We start from the raw sequence: 14,766 nt of genomic DNA, 5'->3' as shown, positions 1-14,766 counted from the left end.
TTTGAAAGGTAAAAAGTGCATTGTACTCGCCAGACTGATTTTTACTCAATTTGCTGCTATGAAACTTTTGAAGGGAAAAATCTTGACATGATCAATCATCTGCATAAATCAGGTTTAAATCAAAGAACAAAAGCTATCAAAAAATCCCATTGTCCCGCAGTGCCCCATGTCCCAGAGTAACCCAGTCTCCCCTATTCATGTTAAAGATGTGATTTTACTAGAAGAATGACGTACATGCATGCATGACACATTAAACTGATCTTGTTATATAGGTTTGACAGACCTAATTTTTCGCAAAATGTCCTAGCCTATAGACATTACATTTTCATGATTGCCTGTTTGTTACATCAAAATCAAAACAAGAAACAAGGTCGAACTGTTTATAATTATAAAAAGGCAGATTGGCAAAAACTTAAAGATCTGACAAATGAATTTAAATCGGACTATCTAGCTAAAAATCAGAATAACAGTGTAGACACAAACTGGGTCAACTTTAAAGATACGCTTTTCAGAAACATGGACAAATGTATTCCAACTAAAAAACTGAAAAATAAACAAGATATACCATGGTTGCATAAAGATACAAAACGAATGCTCCGTAAGAAAAAGCGTCTGTACTAACGTGCGAGGAAAACTAAATCGCGTGAAGATTATGAGGAATTTAAACTTTTCCGAGTGAAAGCAAGGAACAAACTGCATAGTGACTATCATAAATATTTGAACAACCTATTAGACCCGGAACAAGACTCAACATCGAAGAAATTATGGAAATATATAAAAGCCCGAAAACAAGATTCAGTCAGTATAGGCACATTGAAATCTCAGGGTGTTATAGCAGATAGTGCGGAATCGAAAGCCAACCTTCTAAACAGTCAATTTAGTTCGGTATTCACAAATGAAAACTTAACAAACATTCCAGATAAGGAACAGTCCCCATACATACCTATGAATGATATTATCATCTGTGAACATGGAGTAAAGAAATGTATTGAACGGCTAAATGAACAAAAAGCTAGTGATCCGGACAAAATTCCCATTATGGTGTTGAAAACATTAGCATTAGAACTGGCACCCATTATGACTAGTATTTTTCAGCAATCATTGTTAACTGGTGAAATTCCTCTGGACTGGAAACAAGCTAATGTAGTTCCTATTTTCAAGAAAGGTGATCGACCAAAACCTGAAAACTACCGTCCAGTTTCTTTGACAGTTGTTGTATCAAAAATTCTTGAACATATAGTAGTGTCACAAATTATGAATCATCTTGATTCTCAAAGTATTCTACATGAAAATCAGCACGGATTTCGCTCGAAAAGATCTTGTGAATCACAACTCTTAATGAGGAACGATAATATCGCAAAAGCACTAAATTCCGGTACACAAGTGGACATGGCAATCTTAGACTTTTCTAAAGCATTTGATAAAGTAGAATTCTCATAGTCGTTTATCACACAAACTAGAGTATTACGGTATTTCCGGCAATACTAGGCGTTGTATTGATTCCTTTTTATCTAATAGAACACAACAAGTAGTAGTGGACAACGCTTCATCAGATATAGCCTCGGTAACATCTGGTGTAAAAAGCAAGAAAAAGCTTACATTAGTTTGGTCAGACCTAAACCAGAATACGCTTCCCCAATATGGAATCCGTTACAAAAGACTCAAGTTAAACAGATAGAACAGATCCAAAGAAACGCAGCGAGATGGGTATTGAATGGACCGTATAACCCACACAATTCTTCTAGTGTAACTGAACTGTTAAATAAATTACAATGGCCCAGTCTTCAACAACGTAGAGTATGGGCAGATATGTGACTCTCATGTACAAAGTAGTTAACTTTTTAATAGCTGTGCCAGTGTCATACATCCCACTATTGCCAACGTTCGTTCAACCCGAAGAAGTCACAGTATGAAATTCATCCCAATTCAATCTAGAATCAACATTTATCAACACTCATTTTTCCAAGAACTGTTAATACCTGGAATATTATACCGGATTCTTGTGTTACTACTGAGAGCCTGGAGGCGTTCAAATCTTCCATCCAGCTCGTTCCAGTCGTACCATTATATGTATAAATGGACACCACCTTGTAAAGTGTAAATACATGTTGGTCACCAGATCTTTTAGGGTGTAGTGTGGAACATCAGTTTGTCATGGGACAGTTGTGATACAATTGTATAATATAGTATTAAAAATTTTATGTCGGAACACGCCACTCTACACCGATGTACAGTCTTCACCTCCTCGACGTCGGTATCTGAAGTTGAAGTTGAAGTTCATCCCTGATATCCTGATTGAATCTTACGGTTTTTGCAGATAATGGCTGGTTATGTTACAGTCCTGACTTCCGGCCTCTAAGAAATTTGGCTACAGGAGCAAACAATCATGTCAAGATCATGGCTCAAAAATGATGTTTTTCTACTTTAGAAAGGGCAAACATGAGTTAGAATTTTTTTAAAAAGTTTAAAGAATATTTTTGATTACAGTATATTAAATTGTTATTACCAAAGTAATATTAGGCTGAATGTGAAATTATGTATCATAGACAATTGAAAATTGAAGGGAAATTTACAACATATATGAATATATACCACCGGCCACGAAGTTGAAGACAAGATATGTATATCATAATCAAATCAAGCGCTATATAATCAGGCCGATATTTAAAAAATATCAGGTCAATTGTGTTCAATTATAGTTGTTCATTCAGTTCAATAGTTGTACAATCAGGTCAACAGTTGTACATTCAGTTCACTTGTTGTAAAATGATGCTATTAGTTGTACATTCAGTTGAATATCAAGTCAATAGTTGTGAACATAGGTCAATTTTGAACAAGCAGGTCAATATTTATAGATTCAGTTCAAAAGTTGTATGCCAGCTCAAAAGTTATACAATTAGCTCAATAGTTGTACAAGAGGTAAATAGTTGTAAAAGCTGGTGAATAATATATATTTAGGTCAACTTTGTATATTCATGTCAATAGTTGAACATACAGCTCAATAAATGCACTTGTAACGTTACAATCACGTCAATAGTTATGAATTTAGATCAATTTTGTACGAAAGGTCAATAGTTACATGTATACATTAAATTCAATAGTTGTCAATTCAACAGTTATACAACCAGCGCAAAAGTTGTAAAATCAACTCAACAGTTGTACAATCAGCTCAATAGTTGTACATACAGTTCAATAGTTGAACAATCAGGCCAAAAGTTGTACATTCAATCAATATCTGTACATTCAGGTCAATAGTTGTAAAATTAGGTCAATAGTGGTACATACAGTCCAATAGTTGTACAGTCAGCTCAATAGTTGTACAATCAGCTCAATAGTTGTACATACAGTTCAACAGTTGAACAATCAGGCCAAAAAAATGTACATTCAGGTCAATATCTGTACATTCAGGTCAATAGGTGTAAAATTAGGGCAATAGAGGTACATTCAGGTCAATAGTTATACCATCAGTTCAAAAGTTATACAATCAGTTCAATAGATGTACGATCAGGCCAAAAGTTGTACATTCAGGTCAATATCTGTACGTTCATGTTAATAGTTGTAAAATCAGGTCAATAGTGGTACATTCAGGTCAATAGTTGTAAAATCAGGTCAATAGTGGTACAATCAGGTCAATAATGGTACATTCAGGTCAATAGTTGTACCATCAGTTCAAAAGTTATACAATCAGTTCAATAGATGTACGATCAGGCCAAAAGTTGTACATTCAGGTCAATATCTGTATGTTCATGTCAATAGTTGTAAAATCAGGTCAATAGTTGTACAAACAGTTCAATAGTTGTACAATCAGCTCAACAGTTGTACATGCAGTTCAATATCTGTGCGTTCAGGTCAATGGTTGTAAAATCAGGTCAATAGTGGTACAATCAGGTCAATAATGGTACATTCAGGTCAATAGTTGTAAAATCAGTTCAATAGTTGTACAATCAGTTCAATAGTTGTACAATCAGGCCAAAAGTTGTACATTCAGGTCAATATATGTACGTTCATCTCAATAGTTGTAAAATCAGGTCAATAGTGGCACAATCAGGTCAAATGTGGTATATTCAGGTCAATAGTTGTAAAATCCGGTCAATAGTTGTACAATCAGGCCAATAAATGTACAGTCAGTTCAATATCTGTACGTTCAGGTCAATAGTTGTAAAACCAGGTCAATAGTGGTACAATCAGGTCAATAGTGGTACATTCAGGTCAATAGTTGTAAAATCAGTTCAATAGTTGTACAATCAGTTCAAAAGTTGTACAATCAGGCCAAAAGTTGTACATTTTGGTCAATATATGTACGTTCATGTCAATAGTTGTAAAATCAGGTCAATAGTGGTACAATCAGGTCAATAGTGGTACATTCAGTTCAATAGTTGTAAAATCAGTTCAATAGTTGTAAAATCAGTTCAATAGTTGTACAATCAGGCCAAAATTTGTACATTCAGGTCAATATCTGTACGTTCATGTCAATTGTTGTAAAATCAGGTCAATAGTGGTACAATCAGGTCAAATGTGGTACATTCAGGTCAACAGTTGTACATGCAGTTCAATATCTGTACGTTCAGGTCAATAGTTGTAAAATCAGGTCAATAGTAGTACAATCAGGTCAATAGTGGTACATTCAGTTCAATAGTTGTAAAATCAGTTCAATAGTTGTAAAATCAGTTCAATAGTTGTACAATCAGGCCAAAAGTTGTACATTCAGGTCAATATCTGTACGTTCATGTCAATTGTTTTAAAATCAGGTCAATAGTGGTACAATCAGGTCAAATGTGATACATTCAGGTCAATAGTTGTAAAATCATTTCAATAGTTGTACAGTCAGTTCAATATCTGTACGTTCAGATCAATAGTTGTATAATCAGGTCAATAGCATACAATCAGGTCAATAGTTGTACAATCAGGCCAATATTTCTAAGGTGAATATTGTACGAACAAGTGAATAATGTACAATCAGGTCTTTATTGGACAACCAGGTCAATATTAATCAATCAGGTCAAAAATGTACAATCAGACCTATAATGTACAATAAGATGAATATTGTACAATCAGGTCAATATTATATACAACCAGGCGAATAATATACAACAGGTCAATATTAAACACTAAGGTCATTAGTTGTAAAATTAGGTTGATAATGTTCAGGTCGTCATTGGACAATCAGGCCAGTATAGTTCTACAATCAGGTCAAAATTATACAATAGGTAAATAGTGTACAGAAATGTCAATATTTGTATAATAAGGTCATTAGCTGAACAATCATTTTAAAAAGTCATAATCAAGTCGCTAATTTTAAAATCAGGTAAGCCAAAAATCTGCTGCTTTAATCAATTTCTGTATTAAAAGCACTCTTGGCTGGAATGCCAAAATTAAACATATTGAAAGCATTTCCCTTTAATTATGCAAGAAAACTTATTATCGAATACCCTTAACTTTAGCACTATTTTGTCTTTATATAAATAGGATAGTTTAAGATCTATTTTTGATAAGAATGTCTGGCTACTAATTCAGATACACACCCCTTCTACCGCTAAAAATTCTAACAGACAAGAAAATGCACCAATAGTATCTTCTCATATCATCCGAAACAAACCGGTCTGCCTTCTGAATGCATATATAGTGAACGTATTTTCGTAAAAGGTACACCATTTTCCGTAAACCTTCGTCACCTACACGTGTGCTTGATTTCAATGCAAATTGGCTGCTGCAATAGCATGAAGCCTCAGTATGCCCGCATAGCATAAGCTTCAGTCCGCCCTCAAAATGCATAATAAAGTCTACGTATTGTCGTCAAAAGACACCATTTACCGCATAAACTAGTCACCTAGCTAACTTATTTGTCGGATATCAATGCAAAATGTTGCAACAGCAATAAGGCTAATGTTTACAGCGATGTGTGACACGAGTGAGAAAATTTGAAAGCAACAACAAAGAGGCAAAACCCTTTTGAAACTTAGATAATTATATATTGTTTAGAAAGATCACGCAATAGATGTCTTACGTATGAAAATAGGGTTTAGTGATCTTTAAAAAAAAAACGCTTCAGCTCGCTCTTACAGAAATTTACGTCATATAATTAAGCAATGGTAAAATGAACGCTACATACTAAAACCCAAAAACATTGACACATTAAATTGTAATAGTTCGCAGGTTCTTCTTCATAGCTATATAAGGCCAAAAGTTCTTACCCAAGCCTTAAAGTCCGGGAGATTTCCGCGTGGCATGGCCGTGTTTGTTCTTTTTGCATAATGAAGTGTATATATTTTCTTATGAAACAGCATTTTCTGGTGTGAACCGTTAAATTCCGATTTGTCTGATTAGTTTGTGGAATCGTATTATTATTAACTGAGAGGGTCTTTCTTCTTTGCGCAATATCCTGGATGTTTGGCTATGGTAGAGGCTCTGGACCTTTTATTGCGCAAAGAACACAATCCAAATTAATACAAAAACGAATCCGCAACGGAATCAGACAATCACGTGTGTGCAATAAAAGGTCAAGAGCCCTCACTTAAACCAAACGTCCGGGAGATTTCCGTGTGGCATGGTCGTTTTTTTGTTGTTGTTGTTTGTCGAGCAATCCGTCAAAAGACCATTTCTCTGATTTCGTTGTGGATTCTTTTTTTGTATTTATATGGAAGGTCTTCTGTGCACAATAAAAGCCCAAGAGCCCTAACCCAAGCAAAACGTCCGGGAGATTTCCACGAGGCATGGTCGTTTGTCAGACCAGCGATTTGTTCTTTCTGCATATAAGGTTAAATATTTTCGTAAAAATACCATTTTCTCGTGGCAACCGTTAAAATATCATAAATATCATTTGTCTGATTCCGATGCGGATACCTTTTGTATTTGTTCGGAGGGTCCTCTTTGTACAATATTTTTTTTTTCTTATGTGATCGGCGATTTGTTCTTTTCTGTATATAAAACGTATAAAGTTTCGTAAAAAGGACCATTAATTTTCTTAAAAAATAAATAAACACTATTGCCTGATTCTGTTGTGGGTTCGATTTTGCATTAGTGTGAAGGGTTTATCTACAGAAATATTATGCCTAACACCCTAGCCCAGCAAAAAAGTTTTCGCCACATTACCGACTGGCATGGTCAGTTTTTGGACTTGCGATTTGTTCTTTCTATATAAAAATGTATAAAGGTTTGTTAAAAGTATGGAGATTCTTCCAGGCTACACCATTATGAGATTAAAAACCCTAACATTTTCGCGTGGCATGATCGTTGTTTGGACCGGCGCTTTTTTCTGTTTATAAAATGTACAAAATTTCGTAAAATACACCGTATTCTAGAGTCAACAGTTAAAACACAATTTGCCTGATTCCGTTGTGGATTTGTTTCACATAAGTTAACGGCAATATAAGGCCCAAAACCCTGAGCTGAGCATAATGCTTGAGACAGGTCCGGCAATTTCCTTTTTCGGATCGGCTTTTTGCTTCTTTCTGTACATTTTTATATCGACTGAGAAATTCCAAACAAAACACATTAGAACTGATATCTATATGATGTTTTACAATGTTATGAAATGGGTGAAAAACAAAACACTCCAGAACACGTTCTTACAATAATTTTTGTCATGTATGCACAGTTAGCCATGATAAAACTGACTCTATGTACTTACAAAAAGGATTGAGTATATGATCAAACTGTATCAAATTAAACTACATTCGTAAATTGCATTAGACGGAAGTTGATTTTCTACAGCAATATAAGCCAAAAGCCCTAACCTAAGCAAACTGTCAAGGAGATTTCCGGGTGGCATGATCGGTTTTTGTACTGGCGATGTATAACATTTCTAAATTTTCGTAAAAACACCATTTTCTCGAGCCAACCGTTTCATACCTCTAGATATCATTGCATCTAGAACAACCTTGGTTAAATATTTCGGTGATGGTTCTTTAAGCAAATGAACACATGGCGTTTTCTGCTAGTGTCAGTGTCAATCCAAATATTGACAAACGATTCATCAGAAACAACCTAAGATATGTGCTTTAGAATACAGGGACTGATACATGTAAGAAAATTTATTCTTCTGATCAAGTTCAAACGATAAACGTACCGCCTCCGTGGTCGAGGGGTTAGAGTCGATGATATCTAATCCAGTTACCTCTCTGGCTTGGGTACGATCCCCGGGAGATGCTTTGGTAGTTTAGCACAGAGGAAGGGAGTCTAGTACTGGTGTAACTCTCCAGGAACGATGGTTAGGAAACTAACTCATAAAAGTTCGTGAAGTAGACATATTTATTGAAACCCCTAACGTTTAACTTAGATAACCGTTACAAGTGTTTGATATATAAAGAACATGATCGAATCATCTTATATTTAAGCTAATATTAAAGCTACTGAAATATACCAAACGTCATCCTTTGATAGTGACTATCTTTATTGACAATATTCGGCGGTATCATAATGATAAAACGGGTTGTTCAAGTTATTACTTTGAATTTTATTGTGATAAAGTAGAATATATTTGGTATAAACACATGAACCCGGGTAATGTAATGCTTAACCAGAGTAGCACGTAATGGTTATACCAGAGTAGCGTAGGTTAAACCCGAGTAGCGTAATGGTTAGAACGTCCAGGATACAAAAATGGTTTATCGAGTTATGAACAGTAACGGTGTGTTACACAAAGACCAACAAGTTGAGAAATTATTTCTCTAAGTACAAAAGCTTTCTTTTTAGTGAAAAAAGTGTGTATGTCATACAGAGTAAAACAAAACATGAAAAATATTGACAGCATTAACTTAATGTCCTTTACTAAGTGCATGGTGATGTGAGCATGGTAGAAGAAATGAATTGAATTATTGGTTAAAATGACGACATAAACTCATAATAGGCATATTTTGCTTGAGACTGTCGTGCAAGTTTGATGCATATTAATTGTCTATATATAGCTAGTTCACAGGTTTAAATCACAATTTCAGTACAAACAGGAGATTAACTATTTAAACAGTAAGCGGAGACAAATGTACAATATACAAATTGATGATGTAACTCTTATAGTATTATGGTGTTCCGTTTGGACACTCGTGACTATTTAGTCTGTACCCGCGATGCACGATGGTACGATGGTGAAAACGCGATGGCAAGATGTTGAAAACACGATGGTACGATGGTGAAAACGCGATGTTACATCGCGTTTTCATTATCGTACCATCGCGTTTTCAACTGTGTACCATCGCACCATCGCGCCATCGTGTTTTTATCATCGCGCCATCGCGTTTTCACCATCGTGCCATCGCGTTTTCACCATCGTATTATCGTGTTTTGGCCATCGTACCATTGCGCTTTCACAATCGTACTATCGCGTTTTCACCATCGTGCCATCGCGTTTTCACCATCGTACTATCGCGTTTTCACCATCGTACCATCGCGCTTTCACAATCGTACCATCGTGCATGGCAGGTAAGGAGGAAATAAAAATCACGAGTGTCCAAACGGAACACCGTATAATATACACTCCTAACATCATAAAGACTGCGCAAATTATAACAATAAATCAATAGACTCTACACCGATGTACAGTCCTCAACCCCTCGACGTCGATGTCTACCTGGTGGATGTTGTCGAGAAACCCCGTTGAAGTTGAAGTAAATCTTTTTAATTTATGTTTGTTTTATTGCTACTTATAATAAGTTATCAGTGATCTTTAAAGTATACTTTAAGATTACTGAAGTATAATAAATATTTACTTTAATTCATTTCATAAATAATAAATAAAGATAGAATGATGAATTAGTAATACAGTCACATATCTGTCACTTTTTTATGGTCAACAACATGTTTCTTACATAAGATCATATTAAACGAGGGGTGATCAATGCCCATGCAATGTTTATGAAATTCCTACAAATATTGGATAAAATATAAGTTCATTTATTTTTCTTAAAAAATTATATACTTCAAATAATAGAAATATCACAGTCACATCACTTAAGTAACAACAAAACTATGTAATATTTGATCAACTTCGTTTTGACGTCAATGTTGATCATTATAATTTAATGGCATCACAGATGAATACTTTAATTTCACTTTGTATAGTATATAGTATAAGTTTTTTTAGTATTAGCAATTTAAAACTGTAATGTTATATTATATTTATTTGGTTTTCTACATGAAAGTATGTGATGTATTGTAAAAAAAATGCTATACAAGTGTTGACTTGTGTCGAGAAATAATGAGAAAAAGAAGAAGAATACTATCACATAGGACTCCAAGGCGATCAGCAGGTCACTTTGTATTCTCTATGTCAGTTCATGATATTAATCAATCTCTTAAGAAGCATTCAAATATATAATATTTCAAAGTATGTCAGTTATCTAAATACTCTAACAACATGGCGGCCATTGCCTGCGGAATGAAAAGAAATTACTTGTGTAAAAATATTTGCAATTACTCTAAAATCATTTATGAAAGAGACACTCGCTTATGTTCATTGATTGAGTACAGTAGTGTGATTTATTATGATTATTATTATTATTATAATTATTTTATCATCATCATCATCATCATCATCATCATCATCATCATCATCATCATCATCATCATCATCATCATCATCATTATTATTATTATTATTATTATTATTATCATCATCATCATTTGACAGTATTTTGAAAATGTATGCAGTATGAAAAGTCTGTCAGTTTCCGGATAACATATCGTATATCTATTTTTGGCCTTTTAAGCTCGACCATAAATAATATGGGTACGTTTGAAATTTTAACGTTTGAAATTTTAAATGAAATGGTCACATTGCTGCAAATCCTATCTTGTGTCTTGAACATATTAAGGAAATATTGTCAGGAAAATATGAAAGAAATAAAAAATAATACATTTTGTATATAAACATAAGAAGTTTGTTGAAAGAGCTTCACACGTTGTTTGGTTTTGTTGTTTGCTTTTAGTTTTTGTTTAACGAAGGTATAACGTGTTCTCCAAACAATTCGTTATTTAACGACAATTTCGTCAGCATTCTTGATAAAACGAACGTTTTAAGTGAGAGGAAAAATAACTAACTACATCTTAACCAAGGCTTAACGATGCACGTAACTCTAACGAGTGTTTCTGGCTACCTACCCAGGTTGTCAAAGATTTAAGCTATTATATAAGAATTATCGACACCCATATATGTCAATATTTTTGTAAACAGAAAATGAAAGGAATAGCGAATTCGAGCTATACCTGTTATGCAAGTATGACAGTTGCAGCTACAAACAGTATAATGGCCGCATGAGCTAAAATAAAGTGGCGTATTTTAAAGAACAGAAATGAAAGAATTCTTATTTCAAAATATTCAGTATTTACCAACATTTGGTAATCAATTTATGACCATGGGTATTTCAATTTATTTCATTTTGATGGGCGCTGAATAGTAACGGAGTGCTACAGAAAGATCAACAAGGTGAGAAAATATTTTCACAGGTACAAATCTTACATTTTTAGTAAAGAAAAATGGATATGTCATATAGAGTAACAGAAACACGTGCACAATTTTAACAGCATTTAGTTAATGTCCTCACTCTGAGCTAGGCAGAAGAAATAAATTAAATAAATGGTAAAAAAAAAATGACGACATAAACTCATAAGTGGGTATATTTTTCATAACACTGTAATGCCAGTTTCATGTTTTATTAATTGTCTGTATATATAGCTAGATCACAGGTTTAAATCATAATTTCAGAATTAAACGGAAGACATAGAGCTGTTCTACAAATACTGTCGTCTATAATACTGCGCAAATTGTCGCAATAAATCTTTTTTTGTTTTTTGTTTTTGTTTTGTTGGGTTTTTTTGGTAAATATATTGCTAACTGTATCACTTCAGTAAACACACTGAAGTATACTCTCGAAGAGTAATAAATCTTTTTCTTAAGTGATAATAAATAAAATTATAATAAGATAAAATAAATAAGAATTAAGGCAATATATTTTTCTCCCTTGTGAACATCTTACATCTATTTATAAATCATATTACCCGAGGGGTGATCAATGCTCATGCGATGTCTATGAAATTCCTACAACGGTAAAATTGATAAAATATAAGTTCGTTTACTTTAATAAATGTATTTATTATATACTTATAAATGAAATATTGAGAAATATTGATGAAATAAAATACGTATTTTGATTTTCCGTATTTTCACTGTAAAATTTTATTTTTCACTGCAGTGAAACATATTTTCCGTATTTTCACTGGTGTCTTGCCGGACTACTTTCTTTTAAATTCTGCCAGTACTTAAAATTTAAGGGAAAGTCTTTCAAATTTTAATGTCCAGAAAGAGAAAAATGTATATAATAAACAGAAAATTCAAGTTTTTTCTATAAATACATGATTTATTTTCATCTTGTGGCATGAAAATTACCATATTTCACTCGTGGCTACCGCCACTCATGAAATATTTATTTTCATACCACTCGATGAAAATAAATCCTGTATTTATAGAAAAAACTTGAATATCCTCTATCTATACTTCAAATAATAAAAATATCGCAGTTACATCACTAAAGTAAAACACAACTATGTCATATCTGGGACGTCAACCTTGATCCAGATAATTTAATGTCATCACAGATGAAAATTATCTTTCTAAAGGACCTGGCAATTGGAATTTTATATCCCACAGAAACATTATGCTTTTGTTTTCAATGTCAAGCTAAATAAGTTATCTGTATCAAAAGAATGACTGTAACAGTGGCGATTAATAATGACAAAGATTTAGGAAAAATATTTCACCACTCTATAAATCTAATATTTAATGATAATTTCCGAAGGATATTGCACTCATAATACGACTTCACTTATTTAAATAAATGACATTAAAAATATGTATTTATCAAAATCATGAAATAAATAAACTAGAAATAAAACTCACCCTCCATCAATTCACGTTTCAAATAATTGACAGATATAAAACATATTGTTCAAGACTCTATGTTGCAATTACGTAGCAAAATTCCGCCTTTCTTACCACAGGGCCATCAATCAGTATAATATTATAATAATAATAATAATAATAATAATCTTTTATTATAGTGACATGTATTGATTAAATTATCGAGATCTATACTATCTTTCTCTTTCCCCTCGGTACGTGTACGTCGTTGAGAAGGCACAGGGCATCGGCAGAAGATTTGAAGACTGGGGACGGCGAAAAAAAGATCGGAACTTGTGCTGCGGACCTGCTGCCGATGTCCTGACTAAAGCCGAGGGGGGTTGCCCTACAAAGTAGGCGCTTGGGTCGACAAGGAGGGTGTGCTAATGTGCGTGAGCCCTTAGCACGGTTAGACGGCTTGAACGGCAGGCCTTTTGCTGGCATCAACAGCCCTTTTCAGGGCTACCCTTTTATATTGTCACAGGTTACTGTACATTTAGGTTCTCATTGACCGCCGTACAGTGACCTATTTTTGGCTCAAAATCCATATCTTTGGCTAATGCTCCGTGGAAATTGCATGGAGGTAAATTATCACCACTTTGTGCTTCAAAATTAACTCTTTAAGGGCATGACCGGTGACATGTCCGGGGTCCGTACTCGACAGCGAATGCTGCATTTTGTGCCCTTACGGGCGTATGGACCCTCATTAAGCTTAGACTACATACATACATACATACATACATACATACATACATACATACATACATAGATCTAAACTGTCATCACAATCATGAGCGTACATCATAATAAATGCCGGAAACTAACAAAAAAACCTCCCGAAAATGAATGAGTCTCGGATCTACTAGTATATTGCCAAACAATATGCGTCACGGGGTATTTGTCCATTCAAGTGACGTTTATCATAAAATTGAAGAAAAAATGACAAAACTTTAAAAGTTATTTTGAAATTAACTTCAACATTCACAATATACTCTTGAATGGTCATGTTGTTAATTTAACCTTGGAGTCGTCAACAATGTAAATATTAGTAACACGGTAGCGGCCTTCTAATCAGTGTTGCCATAATGTCCCAAAGATGGTTTTTGACCACTTGGAAGAGGAAACTATGGCAACACTTTAATGAAGGTGGTTTGGAATTTCAAATCCAAGATAATGTAGTGATACATGTGTATTATAGGAGTGTTGTCATGGTTAATACAACCCATTCCCCTCTAGTTTATCGGCTTATATTTGAAATTGAAATAAAAATAGTCATTTTAGTCTGCGAGTGAACTTTTTGATCACCCCTTTGGCTATGTACCTATAAAATTAGTGTAAGTTTTAACAATAATATAAAGTTAAGTAAGCTGTGCTCGTAAGAAAGTTCGAAAGATTATTGAAACAACAAATGTAAACTTAAATAAACATGTCTTCTTTGAAAGTACTATTATTTGTGCTTTTAATGTCTGTTTTTATAGCAGCCAGCAACAGAAAGATAAAAAATATATTCACTATCCAAGTAGGGGAAACATTCACGGATAAACTACTTAAACACTTAGAAGAGATAAAGTTGTACGTATTGTACAAGGTAAGATGTTTTTCAACATTAAAGCAACGTTTCAAAGGACACTTTAACGCTGGAATATCAAAGTTAATTACAAAAAGCTGCGTGTTTCTTTTTGCAACACGGTATTGGGAAATACAACCCATAGTTTCACGGGCTTTATAGAAATTATAACTAATTAAAGATTTCTTTCTTTCTTAATAAGCACTTTGGTGAAACGTATATAGAGCTTGCATTTGCCATTATGGCGAAATGGGTTATAGATAGATAGTTATATAGATAGATAGTTTATTTCGGCAAAGGAAGCATATACATA

Source organism: Ruditapes philippinarum, unplaced genomic scaffold (assembly GCF_026571515.1).
Source record: "Ruditapes philippinarum isolate M1 unplaced genomic scaffold, ASM2657151v2 ctg1086_1_1_1_1, whole genome shotgun sequence".
In the NCBI taxonomy this organism is placed as follows: Eukaryota; Metazoa; Mollusca; class Bivalvia; order Venerida; family Veneridae; genus Ruditapes; species Ruditapes philippinarum.
The sequence above is the reverse complement of the archived record's forward strand: the minus strand, read 5'-3'. Positions refer to the sequence as shown.